Source organism: Triturus cristatus, chromosome 7 (assembly GCF_964204655.1).
Source record: "Triturus cristatus chromosome 7, aTriCri1.1, whole genome shotgun sequence".
NCBI lineage: Eukaryota > Metazoa > Chordata > Amphibia > Caudata > Salamandridae > Triturus > Triturus cristatus.
This window is the reverse complement of record NC_140590.1, coordinates 869,377,535-869,400,689: the sequence shown is the minus strand read 5'-3', so window position 1 is coordinate 869,400,689 and position 23,155 is coordinate 869,377,535. Positions and strand designations below refer to the sequence as shown.

Here is a 23,155-nt window from a genome sequence, read left to right as displayed (position 1 = left end):
GGAGTTGTTGTCTCGAACAGAGGGGACACCAGGCTTAAAGAAGTCAATTGTTTCACAGAAATCAAAAATCTGAATTCCTATAGTACGCGCACAACGTGACATTCACTCTTCCCCAATTTTCGTCACCTTTCCTCCCCGCTGTGCCAAAGAACTCTCAGAATCAGAGTATGTTTTCCAACGTGTTGCCTTTTTATTCACATCAAACCAGGTAATTCACCACAAACCAATATGAGAGTAACAGTATCCTACTTGGTTATATATAAAATTATTCACAGCATCACCCTGTAGCGGCACCAACATGTCAAAGGCAGTAAGGAAATTAGGCACGACATTACACGTGAACTTGGCCGCACACTTGAACTTGGCTGTACACGTAATCTTGGCCATACACTCGAACTTGGCCATACATTTGAACTTGGCCGTCTCCGCCCACCAAGCACCCACTCTGCTGCGCACATTGTGCCAGCAGGCTTCAACGCGCTACAGTAAACAGTTGCACTACTTAATATCCAGGGCACCGCATAGGGCACCGCATAGCGCACTGGCCCACCGGGGTACCTGAACACAGGCAGCCTCCCCAAGGTTCTACTCAGTCCATACGTTGCGGGGTAGGGCAGTAGAGTGCAGGATCCCCAGCAGGGCAGTCACCTTACACCCCCGCTGTGCAAGGTAACTTGCTTATTCAAGTGAAAGTTGGGAGTAAGTAACAAGCTGCCTCCTCTGAGTACTGTACAGGTAGCAACATGCATGTAATAGGGTGCAATCACTAGAATTGTACAATCCAACAGTTCCTCCCCAGAACTCTAGATATTTGCTGCCCAAGCACCCTCCTTCGTGTCACGTAATATCTGAAACCCATGCATGCATTCCTCAAGGCCAGCACACCAGCAAGTCTGGATCCCTGGAGAGTAATACAGATGCGACTGTTGGCTGCTCACCTAGCGTGAACCAAACCTGGCCCTTGTACAAGAATCCTACCAAAAATGGGCTATACACACTTATGATTATCACCTGAGGTCAAAACACCCGCCCTTGCTCGGGCTCGAACTCCTGCTTCACTAGTTTAGGAAACCCATGACACATGCTTCCTGTTCTCTGAAGCTATCAGGTGCGTACAACGTTCCCTGAGGACTCAACCTCTATTGCAACACAGCATCATTTGTGAAAGCCGTCCTTGGGGCCTGCTGATCGAATCGTGAAAAACCGTGGCGTCACTGAAAGGGGAGATTTAGTTATTCTCAACACACCAGTGCTGTCACACAATACCAACATAAACCATTATAAGCCCTGCATTACGACTCCCAAATCTTAGTTCAGTGAAGTCAACGTATCATCCAGCCAAACCGGTGTCCCCTACCATCAAACAAATTCTGTATGCATGCCTAAGCGGTGCTGAATGGTATTAGGCCATGGAATCTAAAGAGACGAGACAATCCTAATCCGATTCCATCTGATGAAAACCTACAACAGAAGTAAGTCCTATTATCTCCCCGCTGCAGTTGAAGAATGTATGAGTGGACCACCGAGGGTCTTGCACCCCAAGCTCCTGCACTGATTGCCACTTATCGAGTGGACTTATTTCATTTCTATGGATGTTGAGCAGGGAGCGCAAAGTTTACCATAAACCAATACACACGTGGCAATTTTTTTTTCTTTTAGGATACGAACCGGTGGACTTGCAATATAAAAAATGCCACCTTTAATTGGATGGCCTCGACGGAGCCGGCCATAAGTGGGTTAATAACCCGTCCAAGTGCCACCATCATAAACAGCGACCTTGAACCCCCTGTTGGGACTTGCCTGAGGCCGAGGTGCGATACCAAAAGCTGAGAAAGAGCCGAAACCTTTTGATAATCAGCGAATCATACTAACTGCTGCACATCACAGAAGACCCCTGCCTGAACCGTTCCTGCACCCTAGAAGCGGGTTTTCCTAACTTGTCTGAATAATGGTTTCATACAAGGATTTGGACATAGCAAACCAACCGATATCCATATGTGACCTCGGTGCCTTACACCATGACTCCCAGTGCCATGGCGGTCTTCAGTGCGCTCTTGCCTTCCCTCACGCTGCTGGCTGGCCAACCTCCTCAGGATACACTGGTGGACTTCCTGGGACCATGCTGCCGCCATCTCTGCGAGGTGTTCCCGATATGAAAAAGAACAAGCATTGAAAATGCAATAGGTTGCGCCTTTGATTAAGTTAAAGACATTTGCTTTGCTAATGGTATTGTATAGCAAGCAAATGGCTTTAACTTAATGAAAGGCGAGACCTATTGCATTTGTAATGCTTTTTTTTTTTTGCGAGTTGTTCCGACTGCATGCATGGTACCTGCCAAACCCAGCCGTATTCCTCAGAGAGTTGGTGAAACGGCTGCCGTCATTCCTTCTCATGAGGACAAAAGTGGCTTGCTGGTGACTACAGTGCACCGACAGGAATATGGTAGTAAGAAGGGGAAAATAATCTGTCAAATTATGTGCCCGGTTGTGAAAGATTTTTACCCCAGAGATGTTTTTTCACAAGAATGCCATTACAGTGCAGTGCCAAGCACTGATGGAACGCACACAGGTACAGCGCCAAGCACTCATGGTAATAACACACTTTCGTGTTAATTGCAAAGTGATGCAAAGTTTTATATTTACCAGTTTTCAGTCAATCCTTATCTTGGTTATTTTGCAATAATGAAACGCCGAGCTTAGCAGTTCCATGGCCTGCATCTGTGTTACTCAAGATAAAATGTATAGAACGCAGGCTTTGAAAACAGTTTATCTTTCCATATGTACTCTCGAGAAGAGCCGCAATCTCTCCAACTTTTATCTCTTCAATACAGAACTAATGCTGTAGTCTGATTGTACCAAGCTTCAATGTGCTCATGCATGTAAACGCCGTCATGCACAAAGGTGCGCTGGCGATATGTGTAGTGTGAATGTTTAACCTGCTGTATTGCACTGCAAGCATGGGGAATACATGAGGGCTTATATCTAGGCAGTAGAAGAAACCTACAAAGAGAACTTAATTTTCTAGCAACCATCTGCACAGAAAGGGACGTCACTGGATTTCCGATCATCTATCGTACAGGAAGTGACATAACTGGTTTCTGTTTCCCGCCCACGGCACCCTGCACTCCTCCTCTTTCCCACAAACTACTTAATGGCAGCTGAAAAACGGATGATGAAAGGATGCGTGCAGCAGGCACAGCTGTACCTATCTGCATCTGCACCGTGTTCAGCACCAAGGACCCTGGTTCTGTCCCAAGCCCCGCTACCGTGCTCTACTCCTCTGTGCTTTCAGGCCTGGCTGCCGCTCACCGCACTGCTGCCACACTGCACCACATAACGTTGAACGAGAGTTCACATGTGTCTCCTGCAAGTTCTTATGATCAACCACTCCTACACCAATCAATCAATCAATCAATCATAGCATTTATAAAGTGCACTACACACCCGTGACGGTCTCAAGACACTAACAGCATCCAGCAGCCCACTTGCCAATAGCTCAAACTCGCAAAATGCGAGACCTATTGCATTGCAAATGCTTATTTTTTCAACTATGGGAATTACAGGCAAATAAAGAGAAGAATTTTTTAATTAAAAAGTTGTTAAGAAAAATACAATTTACTCTTCATCACCAAATTTGTTTGTAGAGCCCCAAGTGGAGCAGATCTGCCACAAAGTACAATAACACATGCATTTGCAATGCAATTGGTCTCCCATTAGTGAAAGATGGAGTTAATGGTGTTGTAAATGACAATGTCATTTGTTTATGGAGTGGATATATGTAGTGTGGAGTTTAATTATATGGTTTGGTTTGAACTTGTTAGTTGTGGAATTGTGTGGGGTGGAATAGTGTGTGTGGGTATTTGTGTAGTGGAATTATGTGGATAGTAATTATGTGGTATTAAATTAGCTAGACTTATGTAGAATGGGATTGAGTGTTATGGAGTGTAAATATGTGTATTGGTATGTTGTCTTGTGGCGTGGTATGTAGTGGAATTTAATTATGTGGTGAGCTGTTGAATTGTGTGACATGATGTTGAATTTTGAGGTGTGGATTGGATGCATTTGTTGTGTAAGTGTGTTGATTTGAATTATGTGGTTTGTCGTTGAATTATGTGGTGCAGAATGGAAATGTGTGGGGCTGAATTGCGTGGCGTGGAACTGTGTGGTATTTTGAGTGAAATGATGCTGATCGGAATTATGTGGCATGGTGTGGAGTGTATTTGAATGGATGATTGCTATGTGGTATAGTAGTTTTATGTGGGATGTATTTATCTGGTATTTAGTAAAGTGTAATTAGGTGGCAATGATTAATGTGCTCGTATGTGCAAAGGCTATATTGAATGTACTTTATTATCCTTTATGAATAACAGTAAAAACAGCTGCAGGAGGACTGTCAAAATTATATGTGTTTGCAGGGCCTGTTTTAGCCTTAGTAAGTTGTTGGATGCAAAGTTACCAGACAGAAACCGCCAAAAAATAAATAAACACAGATCCTGGAGATGCTGCTAGAAAGAGTACTTAAATGAAGGGTTTCAGGTGATATTACAATTTGGATGCAGCACTTGAAACCATCCCCTGCTTATGACTTGGAAAAGAAATACCTTTTTTAACATAATTTAGGTGATGAATGCAGAGTTAATGAATAAAGCTTCAGCAGCATTTCAAATGTTTATAAATGCAAACTCTAAACATGTTTCTTGAAATAGGATTAGAACTCAGACATACAAAGTGCACAGTAATCTAAATACAAACTCTTGCTCTGCTACTGTGCTGGGTTTATGACACTGCCCTGGTAACATTACATGTGAAGTCTAATGGCTCACTGTAGGAGGGTGGAGTAGCAGACACAGCCATAAATCTTGGCAAGGAGCTCATTTATGGAAAAGAGCCACCTAGCAAAGCAAAGAGGCCCAGCTCGGCAGGCGCTCATGTGAGAAAATAAATAGCTGATGTGTGTGAAAAGTGTGGCAGATCAGAAAGAATACAGAGGAGCAGGACAGCATGCCAGGTCCGTCATGTGGGGGAAGTGCACGGAGCAGAGAGGCACACTGGCGATATTGGATCACTGTGCATGAGCACCGCTTGAATTACACAAGATCACATTCATGTTTTGAGGCACGGGGAGAAGTGATGTGCCCAGAATCACAGGATTTTGAGCACGCCGAGATTCAATCATGGTTCTCAAATTCAAAATTCTGCAGTTCTGGTTGTAACGCCACAGTCAACCCTGCAGCTCGACAGACGTGGAGATTAAGACGCACAGCGCCATTAAACGGAGCCTTGCTGGTGGTGGTGTACGACAACTTGTATTTTGCTGCTTCTGTCATTGCATACAGATATATAATAAGTGAAAGAGGACCGCGCTGCAGCCGGAGCATGGGGATCTCTTCTCTTTATGGGGCCATGTGTTTCCAATTAGAAACACATGGCCCCATAAAGATAAAAAAGTGATTTGCGAAAGCAGCAAAGCAGGCTACCGAGTCTGGACCGGAGGCGAAAGGGCGTGAACCCAAAACCTAATTTCCAATGGCAGGCCACCGTTTAGCATAAACGGTGACGCCAGCCAATGGAAATGAGGGGCGGGGCTTCAAGCCCTCTTCTGAAAGTCGTCCTTAACAATAAATCTCGCTGAGCGAATAGCGCATGCACTGCCACGCTAGGCGAGACCTAAAAAGGCAGAAATTAACTGTTCGGCCGTGAACACTGTACATATTGCATTGCGAACTCTGGCAACACCAATGATCGTCCCCTTCACTGTGCCGCTCCATCTACCGTGCTCACCTTTAAGCTGCATCCTCCCAAGTGCACAAACTCCGTGTGCGAATGCGGTATAATGGATCCCGGTGCATACGGGGCACCTCCTAATCTGTTACAGTTCCACCTTAAATGTTTTGCAAACTGTGTGCGCCACCATACCGCCGCTCCAAGAAAGAGGGCGCGCCCCGCATATCGCAGCGGCCTCAATATCTATCTCAATCTACCTCCGAGCCCACTGCATTTCATTACTGCGCAGGGCCGATGCAGGTAGCATCGCGCCAAGAATTTTATTTTTATTTCAGAAAATGTGAGTTTACCAATATGGTTAACCACCACTACATATTACTAAATGCCCCATTATGCGGGCAACACACTACGCCTAGGCCCCCTCCAACCTTCCGGGCCACACTCCTTCAGCTGCCGACTTGAAACCTCGCTCCTCATCAATGATGAGCCCCTGCAGCTTGGCTGAGGTCCAAGGGGACAAAGAGGCTGGAAACACCAGGGCGCAGCCTTAAATATCCTCCTAAGTTTTCCCTACGCACCCTGATGATGTCACCTGACCTCTTCATTCATCCAGTCCCCTTCTTGGCACCAGAGGAGGCTCAGTCCCATGGTGCTACTAAGGGCACCCCTCCCCTAGGCGCGGGGGGGAGCGCCTAGTCATTTTCAGGGGGTTGGGGTTCAAGATTTAAAATACATCTGTAGTCAAGAAAAAGACAGCTATAGATTTGACAAAAGACACTGAAATTACTAGGGCAAATACTCACAGCAAGAGCTGGTGACTCAATGGACTAATGGTTCCCCTCCTGCGATTTGCGTTTCATCATTTGAGAGGTTGGAATTGTGGGGCATCCACTCTGCAATTTATCATTTCAAGGTAAATAGCAAAAGTGCTACTTAGTTGGCTTGTTCTGGTGTTATTGTTGGTAATAGTGTCCCAAATATGCATGCTTTTTATCATAAATAACTATATGTAAGTTGAAGACAGGAGTGTGGTAAGCCAACATCTTTATTTCACCTGTCAGGGCCGCCCTCCCTGGCAGCAATTGCTATCCTGAGAACCCTCCAACTGATCCACGCATTTTACATTCTAAACCCCTATGCAGCAATGCCATGCAAGTCTTTACACATATCCCCCTTAAACAATAATAACACAGAATAATACACTAAACATAACAATAAAAGCCAACCCAATTAGGCACAAAATATGATGCACACAAAATAAGAACCCAAATGGAACTTTATAATATGAATAAACATAAAATGCACATTTTCATTAACCCTATTCGTACAGCGGTTAGCCAATGGTTGACTTCCGCACTCCCTTCCCATTGCCCGACACAGGTGAGGGCTACAAGGGATCATACGGTGCTTGCACCAGATGAATCCTTTTTTAGGTCGAGCATCAGCGAGCATGCGCTGCTGCAAGACCTGCAGGATTCACTCACTCTACAGGAGTGTAATCTGGCATTCTGGCATTCTGGCATGCTTCTTGCAATTGGTTAATTTGTGTGTCGTTTTTTGTTTCCTTGCTCCTTATTCGTTTGGGCTCCGATACATAAATTCCGGTTTTTCGGAAGGAGCACCGGCCAATTACAGTTCCCTTACACTAGTAAGTGTTATTTGTTATTTGGGGACTACTTGTTTATTTAATTCAATGTTAGTGTGTGGCACGACGCATTTTCACTTTATTAAAGATAAGTGCCACCCGCTTTTATTTGTTTATGGATGGCTGTGCCTGGCGCGATTTCGGTTTTCGGTTTTCCTACGACTGCCTACTGCTTTTGGTCAAAGGGGTGTGTTTTGGCTGTAACATTTACGTGCAAGTTACAAATTAGAACCACATGGTTCTGTGGCTTGTATAGTTTCACATTGCGCTTGGTCCAATGGCTAGATCGTCCACTGGTAATCAATAATCTTGGACACAATGGAAACCATTTGCGACTGGTCTACTGAATTTCGCAGCAGGTAGCATTGTAAGTTTAGAGTAACCTTTCAAGTGCAGTTATATTAATATAAATACAGTATTTACCTTGGTGCGTGACACATTTTGCACACTGGTGGAGTGGGCACTTCGAACAGAGGCGTCGCTTTTCGTGCTTACAATTATTACTGCTCATATTTACGTGGTGCTATGTTGCCAAAATGACAGTTTTTTTTAGTTTTAAGACCGGGGCTCCCCCTGGTATAGATTCAGAGCGGAGTAAAGAGACGGCTGTCGGTGAATCTGACAGCATAACGTCACCAAGTTTATGGTAGCATCTAGTATGCTCCTTCAACACAATAATGATGAGAGTATTTTTACATAGGTGCTTTCTTGAAAACTGCTGTCCGTGCTCGCCTTTCAATAAACACGGTCTAAATCTGAATTTGTAATTAAACAAGTCTGCTCCATGCATGGCTGTCATGTTATGGCCGTCTTATCTTGGACTTAAATATATATTTTTATGAATTTAATGTTTTTAACTATTTATATGTTTTATTTCACATTGTATGTGTTTTTTATTTTGTTTTAACAGACTAAAGATGAAATTGAATTGTGTTCTTTTTCCTCACATGTTCTGTGACTGCTTACCGATTCTGTTTCACCCTCTGTGTAGTCTGTGTCATGCTATGTGCGTTATTTTTCATGTGTTATCTGATTGCTTACTGATTCTGTGTCTTCCTGTGTGTGTTCTGTTTCCTCATGTGTGCTGTGACTCCTTACTGATTATGTGTCAACCTGGCTGTAGACTGTGACATCCAGTGTGCATTCTGTTTCCTCATGAGTGTTCTGTGACTACTTACTAATTCTGCTTCTTCATGTGTGTGCTCTGTGCGTTCACTTTTAGGTTGCCCTTGATGTCCCTGGAGACCGCCGTCCCCCAGGGCCGGCTCCTGCAATGTCCCGGGTGCCCACCCCCGGGACATTGCTGTTTGCTATGGCAGGGTGGGGGCACAACCCTTCGCCCTGTATTAGCAAACTCTGCTTTGCTTTTTGGATGCGAGAGAAGCAAACCTGCTCTCCCTTCCAAAAAGCAAAGCAGATTGCTTTTGGGCAAGGGGAGCTGCATGTAAGTAGCTCCCCTTGCCCAAAAACAATTCCCGCTCCCGCAGGAGGCGGGGAGCCAGCAGGGACTGTGGGGGCATTGGGGCTCCCCCCACAGTCCCCAACTTGAGGGCCGGCATGGGGGATGGTGTCCCGGGGGCCAGAAGTGGCCCGGCAGGGGCCACTCGGCCCCCTCCTTTTTAATAAATGTTGTAATTAAAAATAAAAACGGAAGGCCAGGCCCCGGGTAATGGCGTCCCAGGGGCCAAAAGTGGCCCAGAGAAGGGGGCCACATGGCCCCCTTCCCCTGTAACTAAAAATTTTCAAAAGAAGGCCATGCCCCAGGGGATACGGTCCCAGGGGCTGAAATCGGCCTCGGGAGAGGGGCCGCACAGCCCCCTTCCTGGTTTTTTTTTTAAAATAAAAAAAATGTGGCAGGCCCTGGGGGATGGGGTCCACAGGGCCCAAAAAATTACTTAAAGAAGGGGGGCCACACAGACCTGTCCCCTCCCTACACCACTCTTCAAACGTGCCCCCTGGTGCGTTCTAAGTTGGTTAATTAAGTCCCCTTGAATACTGAGGGTCCCTGGGGGCCAACTAGCCCACCAGGTACCTCCAGTAAGTGTCACACAGCTGGACTGCAGAGAGGTGGTCCGAGGCCATGCCCATTTTTATACCACTCGGCAAATGCACCTCTTTGCACGCTGTTGGTGGGGCGATGAGGTCTTCTTGGGAGACAAGAAGCCCTCATGGTACCTGCTGTAAGTCCTATGCCGCGGAAATCCTGAGCGCTGGTTGGAGGCCCAGCACCCTTTCTCTACCACTCTGCAAACGTGACTACTAGTTAACGAAGCATGTTTCTGCACCTCTGATTTAGAGGTAGTTTTAATCCCCCTTCCCTATTATATACTGGGTCCTACAGAGGAGGTCATGCCAATTACAGGGGAAAAACCTATAGTGTACCCTAGTGTATGTAGGTGTTTTCACTGTATTCTAAGTGTCTTTTAGCATACACTGGCTCTAGGCCTGGTTAGTCAGAGTCGGTTACCAACAGTACCCATCAGCAAAAAGTTGGGGGCACAAGATGACTTTGCAACAAGGCCTCTTTCTGCCCCTCTGTTGGTTCTTTCTGCATATCTCTTGCTTCTTTCTGCACCTTTCTTTGTCTTTCTGGACTTCTGTTGCCTCTTTCTGCATTTCTCTTGCTTCTTTCTGTGCCTTTCTTCCTCTTTCTGCACATGTCCTACCTCTGTAGGCATAGTTAGAAATAAGCATTTAAAAAACCTTAGAAATTCACTGAAAAAACCATAGGTTTCCAGGGACGTTATAGTTAGAAATTAGCATTTAAAAAACCTCAGAAATTCACTGAAAAAAACATAGGTTTCAGGGACATTATGGTTAGTTGGACATTTCACTCGTACAAAACCAGTGAAATTCTTCCATTATAATTAGTTCCGCTAAATATACCTCGTACCCCCGCAATGCACTGCTGATGACTTCAATTGTTACATCATTCATGACATGGTCAGTGACATCACTGATGACATTACTGATGACATCATCCACGTGATAATCTGATGCACCACCTCACAACCTAATATAACCTTTGATACACCCACTCTAAAATACAGACTACCATTTTTGAAACCATAGACACAGCAATATCAGTTACTACATACCCACTCACTGATTCCTAGGTCTACACACACATCCACTCATTCACCCATACAGTCACTCATACATGCAGTCACTCATCAATACAGTACTATCATATGTACTCATACACATATACAGACACTCACAAACCGCCACTCATCCATAGCGTTACTCACACACCTAGTCAGTCATGCAAAGAATCAATCACACTCCCATTTACTCACCTATACATTTATACACACACCACATCGCTTATTCATACAGATACTAACACATACTTACCCTCTTATACAATCACTGATACAAGCACACGCTCACCCATACAGCCACTCTCACAATCACTCACTCTCACATATAGTCATTTAAATACTATGGGCCCGATTCACAGAACTAACCAAAGACAAAATCCTAAACTTACTACCATTTTGGTATTCACAGAAGGCACTTACTCATTTTGATATTCACAGAAAGCACTTACTCAGTTCGGTATTCACAGAAGTTAGGAGTCCTAACTTCAGGACTCCTAAATGCCTTCTGCCAATACCGAAAGTCTTAAAGTTAGGATTTTTCTCAATTTAGGAGTAGTAAAGTTAGGACTCCTAACTGTTTCACCTGATCGGAGGAGGCTGAAGGAGCAGCAGGAATTTTATACACTGTTGCGGTGTCTTTAGAAAATAAAAACGGCAAGATGCCGTGAAGGAACATTCAGCTCTTCTTGTGCTACAGTTTTTACTTAGAGAGGCTTTGTTTTCAATCCATTAGATGTCAATACATTTAAAAGTACTGACAAGTGTTTGCCGTCTAGTTGGCTGGCTATTTAAAATTTAGAGTTTCGCTTAGTGCAAATAGGTGTGCACACCAGAATAATCCTTTCTAACTCTAATTTGGTGGAGACATTAAGTTAAAAAAAAGAAGGTTTAGACTGCAGAGAGGAAAGAAGTATTCAGAGGATCTTCAAACTTGACAACATGGGTTGTCAAGGGACAGTAAGAATTAGAGTTATTGAATTGTAGTGCTGGAACTTTTGTAAAGACTTTAATGCTCAGCAAGTTTTAAAGAAGAAGGTCTAAAGATAAATTCAAGTATACAACTATTGTCAATTCAAGATGGAGGCAAGCCAATCCATTTTCCAGGTAGTTAGTAGTTAAAATGTTCAGACTGGTAATTGAATTACTAGTGTAGTCAGGAAGTAGTTATTCAATTGCTCTTTTCATCCTCTGCAGGTAGCCAAGAGATTCCTTACACTGAACTACTATAATACAGTAAAAACAGGTCGTGAGTTCTTTAAAGGAAGACTTTTCAGCAGAGAACCAGGAACTGGAGGCAATCTCTCTTTCTTCCCATTCCCCTTTTCCCCGTGTGGGTGCTTGACATGAGTCCTTGAAATAAATGATCAGGATTAGTGTTGGCAATCACCGGGGGGATTTGGGAAGATACTTCTGGTCCTGTGGAAATCTTGATATCTGCAAGGTCCTGACAGCATGCCCCAAAATTACCATTTATGTTTATGGGTTGACCCACATACCCACCTGGCCTTATGTTCATGGAATGTAATTTTGTCTTCTCCACAAACCACTGCATGTATGTTTTATTTGAAATGATGGGCAAGTGAGAACACAAAGCAAATTTAATGTTTACCTTAAATCCATCAATCTTCACTTCTCTTTTAGGGTGTTCTCCTTGTGAATTGCCTATTTAGAAAATACTTCATGGGTGACTGTCTCTCTGTCCTTACTCTGACCTTGCCTTGTTTTTTCCCTACAACACTTCCTAAAATGACCATTCTTACCACAGTTATGACATGTTACATTCCATGCTAGACAAATTCTTGAATTGGTCCTGTGTCCACTCCTTCCGCACTGAAAACACTCACCAATAAACTCCACTCAATCTTCTTTTATACCCAACTTACTTTTCACCTCACACAATTTCTTCTACTTTGTCAGTATGTACTTTCTTTGTTTTACTCCATTTATAATTCAGATACACATTTCATCATGTACTCAACTGTTTTTGCAACCAAAATGACTTCTACTAAAGGTGGTTCGTCTTTGGGGCAAAGTTCCACCCTGATTTTAACACATCCACACCTAAGTATCAACTTTTCGGAGGTGTGGCGCAGTGGTCAGAGTGGCTGACTCCGTAGTACAGGTCTCACGGTTCGGTCACCGGCACCGGTGGCCGCACAGGTAAGCATCATGTGACTCTGGGCAATAGCTCACTTAATCTCCCCGATGGCCCCCAGTGCCTTGAAACCTTAAGGGGTGATATGTTTGCTCTTTACAAATATGGATTATTATTATTATTATTATTATTATTATCTCCAATTCTCTCCTCTATATTTCCCCAGAACTTGCAGGTAAATGCTAGTTAGACTTGTCACAAACTCCTGCACAGTCTCATCTTTGCCCTGCTCTCTCAACCCAAAATGGGGCCTTTCAAGAAAGGTGCTCACCCTAGGTAAGTAGTGTTGATCAAGATAAAGAATACATACCATATTCACTCAGTTCTTCCCGTTCAACTTTATTTTATTCTGGTAAATGTTCCAGAACTTTGTGCCTTCTCCCCCCAGACAATATATATCACCAGAGAACATATTCTCTTCTTTTTGCAGTAAGAGTCGTTCCACACACCTTAGCATAATACCCAAACATTTTTTTCTAATTGCTCCATTTTACTGTGGGTTCCCCATGACTACTTGTAGTAACCAAGCTGACGCAAGAAGTAAGAAGCTGGTTATTTATTGGCTACATGAACAGCAGAGCCAGGAGGACCAGCTCTGCCAACAGCTCCAACAGGAATGTACAATCTCAATACAGTTGCTAGGAGACCATAGATTCTAGAGCACAGCAACATCACAGGATAGATAAGCTGCAGTATAGCAAAATAGATAAGCTGCAGTACAACATATCTTCTCTTCTCCCAAGAAAACGTGTTTTTTTTAAAATAAAAAAAAAGAGAGAGAAAGAGAACATAAAGAGAAAAAAAATAACAAACACAGAATTACGACCTGTACCTGGCAGGCCTAACAATATTTCTAGAACTTCTCTAGGAACATGGTTGGTCAATACAAGGAAGAACACTTTTCCTGGAAGGTGGAACAACATCACTTACACGAACCTTCACAACCCTGTTGAGGTTCCACCAATGACCTCCATCAACCATACCTGCATTTCCAAGAATCTTGAGAACTTTGACAGGTTGACTGAATTTGCTGTCACCTTTCTTAGCATGAACACCACTCTTAATTTTAACTGTGTCCCCCACTTCCAGTGTAGCCATTTTAACACCTCTGCGGAAGTCAAACCATAGCTTCTGTTTGGATTGTGAAGTCGACATATTCTCACTCACCAAAGACATTAAATGAGCAACATCAGATTCAGATCTGACCCATTTGCTCATCCAAGCAGGCCTGAAACTAGTGTTTGGCTTCCTTCCTCTCAACAATTTAAAAGGTGAAATTTTAGTTGCAGAATGGGGTGTAGTTCTATAGAACCAAATCATAGCATTAAGTGCTTTGCAAATATCATGACTACCAGCTCTGGCCCACTTAATGCACTCCCCCACCACCCGATTCATTCTTTCAACCAAACCATTACTCTGTAGGTGATAAAGGGAACTCTTGTGGTGTTTTATTCCAGATTCATGGAGGAATTACTCAAATTCAGTACTAATAAACTGATTTCCATTATCTGAAACCAAAGTCTCAGGAAAACCCTCTCTCAACCACAAGTTCTTAAGAAACTCCACAACAGTCTTAGTGTTGGCTTCTTTCACCAGCTTAATCTCTGGGCATTTCGACGCATAGTCCATTAAAACCAGAATAAAACAAGATCCACCTGGGAGTACCTCATAAGGCCCCATGACATCAATGCCCAGTTTTAACCAAGGACCTTTGGGGCACTCAATCAATGGTGGAACAGACACTTTTAAACTTTTGTCAGCTGCGCCGCAGACACAGCAACCAGCAACCATAGAATCAATCTCAGCATCCATCCCTGGCCACCAATAAATGTCTCTGTTGCGCGGCTTAGTGAGTGGTGAACCTAGATGACCATTGTGAGCTCTTTCAATAATGGTTTTGCGGAAAACACCGGGGGGTACAAATTTGTCCACCCTGAGCAGCAACCCATCTTCAATGGACAGTTCACCTTCAACCTTCCAGAAAGGTTGAAGAGGAGTGGGAAGTAGCTTCTCTCTGGGCCACCCATTCCTGACGAAAGTTCAAACTTCACGTATCACACAATCCGATTCCAGTGCCTGCACCTAATCAGTTTCAGAGCCCAAACTTAAATCAGGTAGATCAAGCACAGCAACCAGACAATCATCACAATCCTCACTTGAAAATTCGTCCAGATTGACATCGTCAAGTTCACTCGACTTAATGGGAAAACGGGACAAGAAATCTGCCCTTCCATTCTTACCACCAGAAATATGTTGCACCCCAAACTGATACTGAAGAAGTTTCGTCACCATGCGCATAATTCTGGGAGAACAGCATTTACTCACACTACCCCCCAGGATGCTTACTAAGGGCCTGTGATCAGTCAAAAGCATGAAACGCTTACCCCAGATGTAAGGTTGACACTTCTCAATGGCCAATGCACATGCCAGCAACTCCCTTTCGATGACTGAATACTGGAGCTCAGGAGTTCTCAGTACCCTTGACGCAAAGCATACAGTGCTCTCACCATTGTTGTCCATTTGAGTTAAGGAGGCACCAATACCTACTCGACTTGCGTCGACAGTGACGCAACAAGGTAAACTTGGGTCAAATGGTTTAAGTACAGGACCATCACTTAAAGCAGACTTCACAAACTTGAGGGCCACTACCCAATCATTGCACCATTCAAACTTGACTCCCTTTTTAAGAAGATTGCTTATAGGACGTACAATTGATGCAAAGTTTGGTATGAACTGTGAATAGTACTCACATAACCCCAATAATGACTTGACACCCGCTTTGTCTACTGGATCGGGTGCATCAACTATTGCTTGAAGCAGTCCTGGTCGTGGACTGACCCCCTCTTGGGATATAACATGTCCTAAGTATTCAACTTTTAAGCACAAAAATTTACACTTTTCCTCCTTCAAAATTACACCACGTTTTTTGAACAGGGTTAACACTCTTTCCAAAACACGGTCATGAGAAGCAAGGTCCTTACCAAAAATGAGAACATCATCCTGAAACCCTAAGACCCCATCAACATCCCTGAGTATACTGCTCATTATTCTCTGGAAAACAGACGCCGCTGACGCAAGCCCAAAAGGCATGCAACAGTAGCGAAAAGTTCCCAGAGGTGACACAAATGCAGTTAGATGGCACGATTCAAGATCAAGCTCCACCTGGTGGTAAGCGCTGGCCAAGTCAAGTTTTGTGAAATAGCATACTCCTTTGGTGGAAGAGAATAGGCCATTAATCTTTGGTAAGGGATGGGAATCTACCCAAATCTCCTTATTCAGGGACCTCAAATCGACACAAACGCAAAGATCTCTTCCCCTTTTTCTTGCTACGACTAAGGGGGAAAGCTAAATGAAGAGTCTGTCAGTTCGATGATCCCTTTGGCACACAGACCCTTTAATTCTTTTTCCAAATCATCCCTCACACTGAACGGAACTCCTCTAAGTTTGTGTTTAGTGAGAAGAGCATCATCTTTGACGATTATTTTGTGCCGAAATCCTCTAATTTTTCCCAACTCCTTACTGAAAACCTCAGGGTACTTGTTCTTCCATACAAGACTAGCATCCAACAACTAACACTTGTTCCTTTGCTCCTGGTTCGAGTATCATCCCGAATAGGCCTTGATGAAACCAACCCAGTATGTTGATTCCCTTTACTGCGACATATATCTTTCCCTTAATTCTCCTACCTTGAATTGCAATTCATCTTCAAAATAACCTAATAAATCTATTATCCGCCCCTCATACGAGACAGGAGAACGATCAGGAGGAGATAGGGATTGAGAACCATTCCAGGTTTCTTCAAACAATTTCTGAGTGATCATTGTGATCTTGGTCCCTGAGTCAACTAAGAGTTTCACAGTGTGATCCCCAACCTTAATATCCACAATGGGATCAATACACAAAGAGGGATCACCCTTAACAACATCTTGGGAGGAAGCATGTTCAACAGAATATAACTCATCTGAGCTTCTGATAACAGAAATAACTTCCAGGTCAGACTCGCAATCAGATTCAACACTACAAATAGTTGGCTTCCTAACGCTCTTTTTCTTTAAACAAACTTTGGCAAAATGCGCCATCTTTTTGCAGTAATTACACATAACGTTACTAGCGGGACAACGGGAACCTTTGACATGTGGTGGATTCCCACATCTGATGCACATATTATTAGTATTTCCCTTAGTGGAATTAGCAAGATCAGAATTGGGCTTCGAAGCTTGATGGACCGATTGAGTGAATTTAACACGTTGCTTCACAGGGTTATTAGCATTGACTACATTAACAGCATCATGCGGCTTGTCATCTAGTTCTTTTAGAGAAATGATAGAAATTTCTATACTCTTGGCGACTTTTATAGTTTCATCTAGAGATGGATCACCCAAAGTCAAGAGTTTTTGTCGAATATTCTTATCCTTGCATTGACAAACGAACTGATCTCTAATGAGTTGATCTGTAAAGTTTTCAAACCTACAGTCAGCTGCTAGCCTGCGTAAGGCGGAAATGTAAGCATCCACATCTTCTGCTTCTGTCTGTTTCCTTTTAAAGAACTTGTGCCTTAGAACCATAAGGCTTGGTTGTTTGTCAAATCTGGTTCTCAACTTAATGATGGTTTACTCATATTCATTAATGCCATTAAGTTGTTCTTGAGAAAGAGGTGGAAGATTTTTATGGATAGATCATTCCTCAAATCCCAGAAAGTGAAGGAGACATTTTTTTCTTTGTGCACTAAAACGTAAAGCACCTATGGCTCCCAGATACGTTTGAAAGGCATCAAACCAGTTTTCCCACCTGACTGGAGGATCACCAGGCGACTCAAGAAATGAAGGTGGTGGATTTACAGACTACATAGTGCACAATTCTGCAAAACTGGGCAAATTTGATTGAGAAATGGTGTCCGACAGTGACAAAAGCTAAAGCAACAAATAAATAGTAAACATAAAATATTAAAATGTAAATATGCAAAAATAAGAGAAATGAGTAATTGAAACTGTACTCGTGTATATAAATTGCACTAATACTATGTCACTATGTGAAGATGTGTATACCACCGCAGATGTACAGGTGAAACACACAGTAGGATGCAGAAAGTGTGTGTGTCACTAAAGACACACTAAAGAATATAGTACTTCTACTGTTAGATAGACACTGTGAATAAAAAAAATAAGGTTGTGTTCATCACCACATATGAGCAGTAAAATACTATTAACTGTAAGCAAACAGTGCTTGACACATACAACTGTAGACTGAATGAGCTCTTAAAGTTAAGAAGCACATGTGTTGCTTCAATTTAACTCTGTTGGGCTGTAAACGCAAAGTAATTAAGCCTCGGGTTTTTGCAGCATTTGACACAATGAAGAAAATGGTGTGCGTGTCACGGATGATGAAGAGACACGCAATGTTATGTAAATCAAAGCTTAATATGTTGTGCGTGTCACTGACGATGAAAGGACACACATTGTAATGAAGATCAATGCTTAAAATGGTGTGCATGTCACCGGCAATGAAGAGACACGTGTTCCCATAGATACCAATGCTTAAAATGGTGTGCGTGTCACCGACGATGAAGAGACACGCGTTGTCATGGAGAAATCGTTCTTCTTTTTTCTTGCTCCAAGATGGCACCTATGCAACGTCCACAACGCAGGAAGGTTCCCAATGAGCTAAAATGGCCACCTTCATGCAACGTGATGTGACGCGATGATGTCACATGTTGAAGACATGGAGGCGATCCTGATTATGGACGGACGAAGCGCAGGCTCGAGGAAGGTAGGCGCGAGGATAAATCCGTGATAAGTTTAGAAGCACGAGGAGTGATGGCAGTTGTTTTGATTTAAAATTAAACCCTTTTTCTCTCTAACCCACTCCGAAAAACAGATATGTGGGTGTCAAAATAAAGCGCAAAGCAGCCAATACCGATGTGCACAGAAAGTGACAGTCGCTGGAGCTCAAAGAGTGAACGCTTTTTCTTTTGTTCAAAAAGAGAGTTCCTTTTTAAATGTCACAAAAAACGCAGGGCAGGCAGCATAGACAGACACAAAATACCTCGTATTTAGAAGTCAGAATACGTTGTTCCTCAGCAGTTGTGTGGAAACGAGTTGATGCAGGAGACAGGAGCCAGTTCAGAAGTTTTCAAAACAGCTGCGTGGGTTCCTCCATGTAGCCAAAGATCGTCGCCATAATTTTGTAGTAACCAAGTTGACGTAAGAAGTAAGAAGCTGGTTATTCATTGGCTACATGAACAGCGGAGACAGGAAGACCAGCTCTGCCAACAGCTCCAACAGGAATGTACAATCTCAATACAGTTGCTAGGAGACCATAGATTCTAGAGCACAGCAACATCACAGGATAGATAAGCTGCAGTATAGCAAAATAGATAAGCTGCAGTACAACACTACACAAGAAGAAAGGTGGCGGAATTACATTCTGCATATCGTTGTACCTGAAAACTAAAAGCAGTACCAACTTGGAAAGAGAGAAGAAAAAGAAGAAAAAAAAAGTAACAATAGTGGATGACAGCCAAAACCAGACTAGAAGAGTCAGACTTTGAGAAAATGCTTAAACGTCAGACTTGAAGCATCAGGTTCTTGATAAAAAGGTGTGCCTGTCACCATGTCTGGAGCACAATCTGCCACTCTGCTGCTCTTCTTCACTTGCTGAATACCAACTTTTATACCTTACTGCACTTGTGATGCATTTTTCTGATTCAAAGGTGATTTTCACCAAAATGACACAGAGCACTACCTGTGCACAGAAAGTACTTTCTGTTGTCTCCACCATATGCAAATAAAACATTTCTGGAATCTTAAATATTTTAAGAAGAAAACTCACGGTTTTCTTTTTGAAAACTGTCCTTGCAGACAAATTTGCTTTTGATGTTGAAATAACGATGAAGATGTGCCTGTCACCATGACAAGCAAAGCACTGGCAACCCACTGTATTACACTAGCACACCAAGGCTAATAGATCGATAAAGGTGTGCCTGTCACCGTGACAGGCAAAGTGCTGTATAAATTTAGCACTAGCAGGCAAATGCCGACACCTCTGCTGAATTACCATAGAATATGCTTCTAAAAGTTGTGCCTGTCACCATTACAGACAATGCTCCCAATCACTTAAAATGGCTGTGCAATACTTAAAATAGCTTGCTCCCCAATCACCCAAGATAGCTGCATGTTGCATGTAAAACGACGTGCTTTCCACGGGAGATAGTGCTTGCATTGTTAACAAGCAGGGCTGTTTCTACCGGCAATCTCCCTTGCCAGCAAATAGCCCAATGTCACAGTACCTTACCTCTGAAACCTCCAAATCTTCTAACTGCCTGTAATGCGACCTAACTGCGCCCCCAAACAGTGCTTTCGCCGAGTGCTCTCAGTTCCAAATGATGACTCAGCAAGCCTCTCCTTACTGCGGCAGTGCACCCTTTCCTGCAGCAGAACTCAAACGAGCCTCTCCTTTCTGCCGCAGTGCTCCCGCTCATCGATTAAGAGACCACATTTTTAAGTCACCTTTTCCTTTTTTCCAAAGTACTGGGTCAAGGTGTCTTCCCTTTTAAAATCTTTTAACCCTTTCCGTGCTCATGACGGCCGGGAGCCGTCATGAATGAAACACGGTGGGCGTGTGCTCATGACGGCTCCCAGCCGTCATGACACATCGCCCCGGAAATCCCTCGGGTGCAGGCACCAGAGGGATTCCCTTTACACCCAAAGAGCCTCGGGAGCTGGGGAAGAGCTTCCCCAGCTCCCGAGGGCCCCCCCCCCCCTGGTTTCCCTGAAATGACGATCGGTGCGCACGTCGCACTGATGTCATTTCAGTGAAACCGAAACTGAAATGAGCCAAATGGCTCATTTCAGTTTCCCTTTCTACGTGCTCAGGGGGCTATCTCAGCCCCCTGAGCACATAGAAAGACGGGAGAGGTATCGTTGGAAAGGGTAGAATCTCCCCTATTCAATGGTACTCCAGTGGATCCTTGCTTGGAGATCGCCACAGGAGGGTGAACCCCAAGCAGGGATCCACCCACAAGACACCAGGGAGGGGGGAGCGGACCCTTGGGCAAGGGCCTTTGCTCCCCCAATTCAATTTGGCACAATTTAGTCTTTTTGCCCCCCTTGGGAAGCAGATGGGGGCAGTAGCCCCCAATCTGCCCCCCTGGGGGGGGCAAAAAGCCCACTAGACACCAGGGATTTTTTTTAGCATATAAAAATAAGGGTGGGGGCTGGCCAAAACAGGCATGCCCATGCCCCCGACCCCCCACAATCATTACAGTCTTTCTGCCCCCCCGGGGGGCAAAAGCCCACTAAACACCAGGGATTTGTTTTTTGAACATATTCTTTTAGGGTGGGGTCTGCCCAAAACGGACACGCCAATGCCCCCACCCATCTGCCACCATTAAAGCCTTTCTGCCCTCCCCGGGGGGCAGAAAACACACTTGCTGCCAGGGATTTTATTTGCGTAATTTTATTTAGGGTGGGGGCTGCCCGAAACGGGCATGCCAATGCCCCCTTCCCCTGCCACCGTTACAGCCTTTCTGTCCCCCCTGCAGGGCAGATGGGGCAGTAGCCCCCATCTGCCCCCCTGGGGGGGCAGAAAACCCACTAAATACCAGGGATTTTTTTTGCGTAATTTTATTTAGGTTGGGGCTGCCCAAAACGGGCACGCCAATGCACCCACCATTACAGCCTTTCTGCCCCCCCACGTTTTCCTACTCAGAATCCCCTGCAAACTTTAAATTTAGCTGAACAAAATCACTTTTTTCCCAAATTTCCATGTGGGAAAGTTCTGGAATCTACGTGGATCCACAAATTTCCTACCACCCAGCGTTCCCCCAGGTCTCCCGATGAAAATGGTACCTCACTTGCGTGGGTGGGTCAAGTACCTGCGACAGGTAAGGGCCCAAAACGTATTGAGGAGACATCAAAATGACCTATCACAAAACACCCTGGTTTTGCAAGGGGAGTCACCTGGGTTTTTGGCCCTGGGCTCGGCGGTCATCTTCGGAAACCTACCAAACCCACACATTTCTGAAAACTAGACACTCGGGGAGTCCAGAAAGGTATGGCTTGCGGGGGTCCCTCAATGTTTTCCTACCCAGAATCCCCTGCAAACCTCAAATTTAGCTGAAAAAAATCACTTTTTTCTCAAATTTCTGTGTGGGAAAGTTCTGGAATCTGCGTGGATCCACAAATTTCCTCCCACTCAGCATTCCCCCAGGTCTCCCAATAAAAATGGTACCTCACTTGTGAGGGTAGGCAAAGTGGCTGAAACAGAAAATGGCCCAAATCGTATTGTGGAGACTTCAAAATTACCTATAACAAAACTACCTGGTTTTCGGGGGGGGGGGGGGGGGGGGGACGACCTGGTTTTTTGCCCCGGCTTGCCGCCATCTAGGGAAACCTACCAAACCCACATGTTATTGAAAACTAGACACCCTGGGGAGTCCAAAGAGGTATGGCTTGCGTGGATCCCCCAATGTTTCCCTACCCAGAATACCCCGCAAACCTCAAATTTAGTTGAAAAAAAGATATTTTCCACATATCTTTGCGTGGAATCACCATGCAGGCACAAATGTGCTACCACCCAGCGTTCCCCTTGCTCTCCCAAGTAAAATGATACCTCACTTGTGTGGGTGTCCAAAGCAGAACTGGCTAAAAACGTATTTTTAAAAAAATGTAGCGCTTAGAGTTCTCGGTGCTATACTCTAAATCCCTATGTTTTGGGCTCTTCCTGGTCACAGGCCTTTGGCCCACCCACACAAGTGAGGTATCATTTCACGCGGGAGAACAAGGGGAATGCTGGGTGGTAGGAGATTTGTGCTGGCACGGTTATCCCACGCACGAATGTATGGAAAAAGTGATTTTTTCAGATAAATTTGAGGTTTGCAGGGGATTCTGGGTAGGAAAACGTTGGGGGACCCACACAAGCCATACATCGTTGGACTCCCCCGGGTGTCTAGTTTTCAGAAATGTGTGGGTTTAGTAGATTTCCCTAGATGGCCGCCGAGCCCGGGGCCAAAAACTCATGGGACCCCCCTTGCAAAACCAGGTTGTTTTGTGATAGGTAATTTTGATGTCACCTCAATAGGTTTTGGGCCCTTGCCTGCCGTGGGTACTTGACCCACCCACGCGAGTGAGGTATAATTTTTTATCGGGAGACCTTGGGGAACGCTGGGTGGGAGGAAATTTGTGGATCCATGTAGATTCCAGAACTTTCCCACACAGAAATTTGAGAAAAAAGTGATTTTTTAGCTAAATTTGAGGTTTGCAGGGGATTGTGGGTAGGAAAACGTTAGGGGGCCCACGCAAGCCATACCTCGCTGGACTCCCCAGGTGTCTAGTTTCCAGAAATGTGTGGGTTTGGTAAGTTCCCCAAGATGGTCGCTGAGTCCAGGGCCAAAAACTCATGGGACCCCCCTTGCAAAACCAGGTTGGTTTGTGATAGGTAATTTTGATGTCGCCTCAATAGGTTTTGGACCCTTGCCTGTCACGGGTCCTTGAGCCACCCATGTGAGTGAGGTACCATTTTTCTCAGAAGA

The 23,155-nt window shown here is 44.3% G+C and overlaps 1 long non-coding RNA gene across 1 annotated transcript in view; it reads left to right on the top strand.

The window, feature by feature from the left end:
- The first annotated feature begins 7,334 nt into the window (after positions 1-7,334).
- The window catches only part of LOC146810793 (uncharacterized), a 52,263-nt gene continuing 36,442 nt past the window's right edge, over positions 7,335-23,155 (top strand). Inside the window, exon 1 of the long non-coding RNA XR_014965732.1 lies at positions 7,335-7,371. This is a non-coding gene — a long non-coding RNA (uncharacterized LOC146810793). The remainder of the gene's footprint in view (positions 7,372-23,155) is intronic.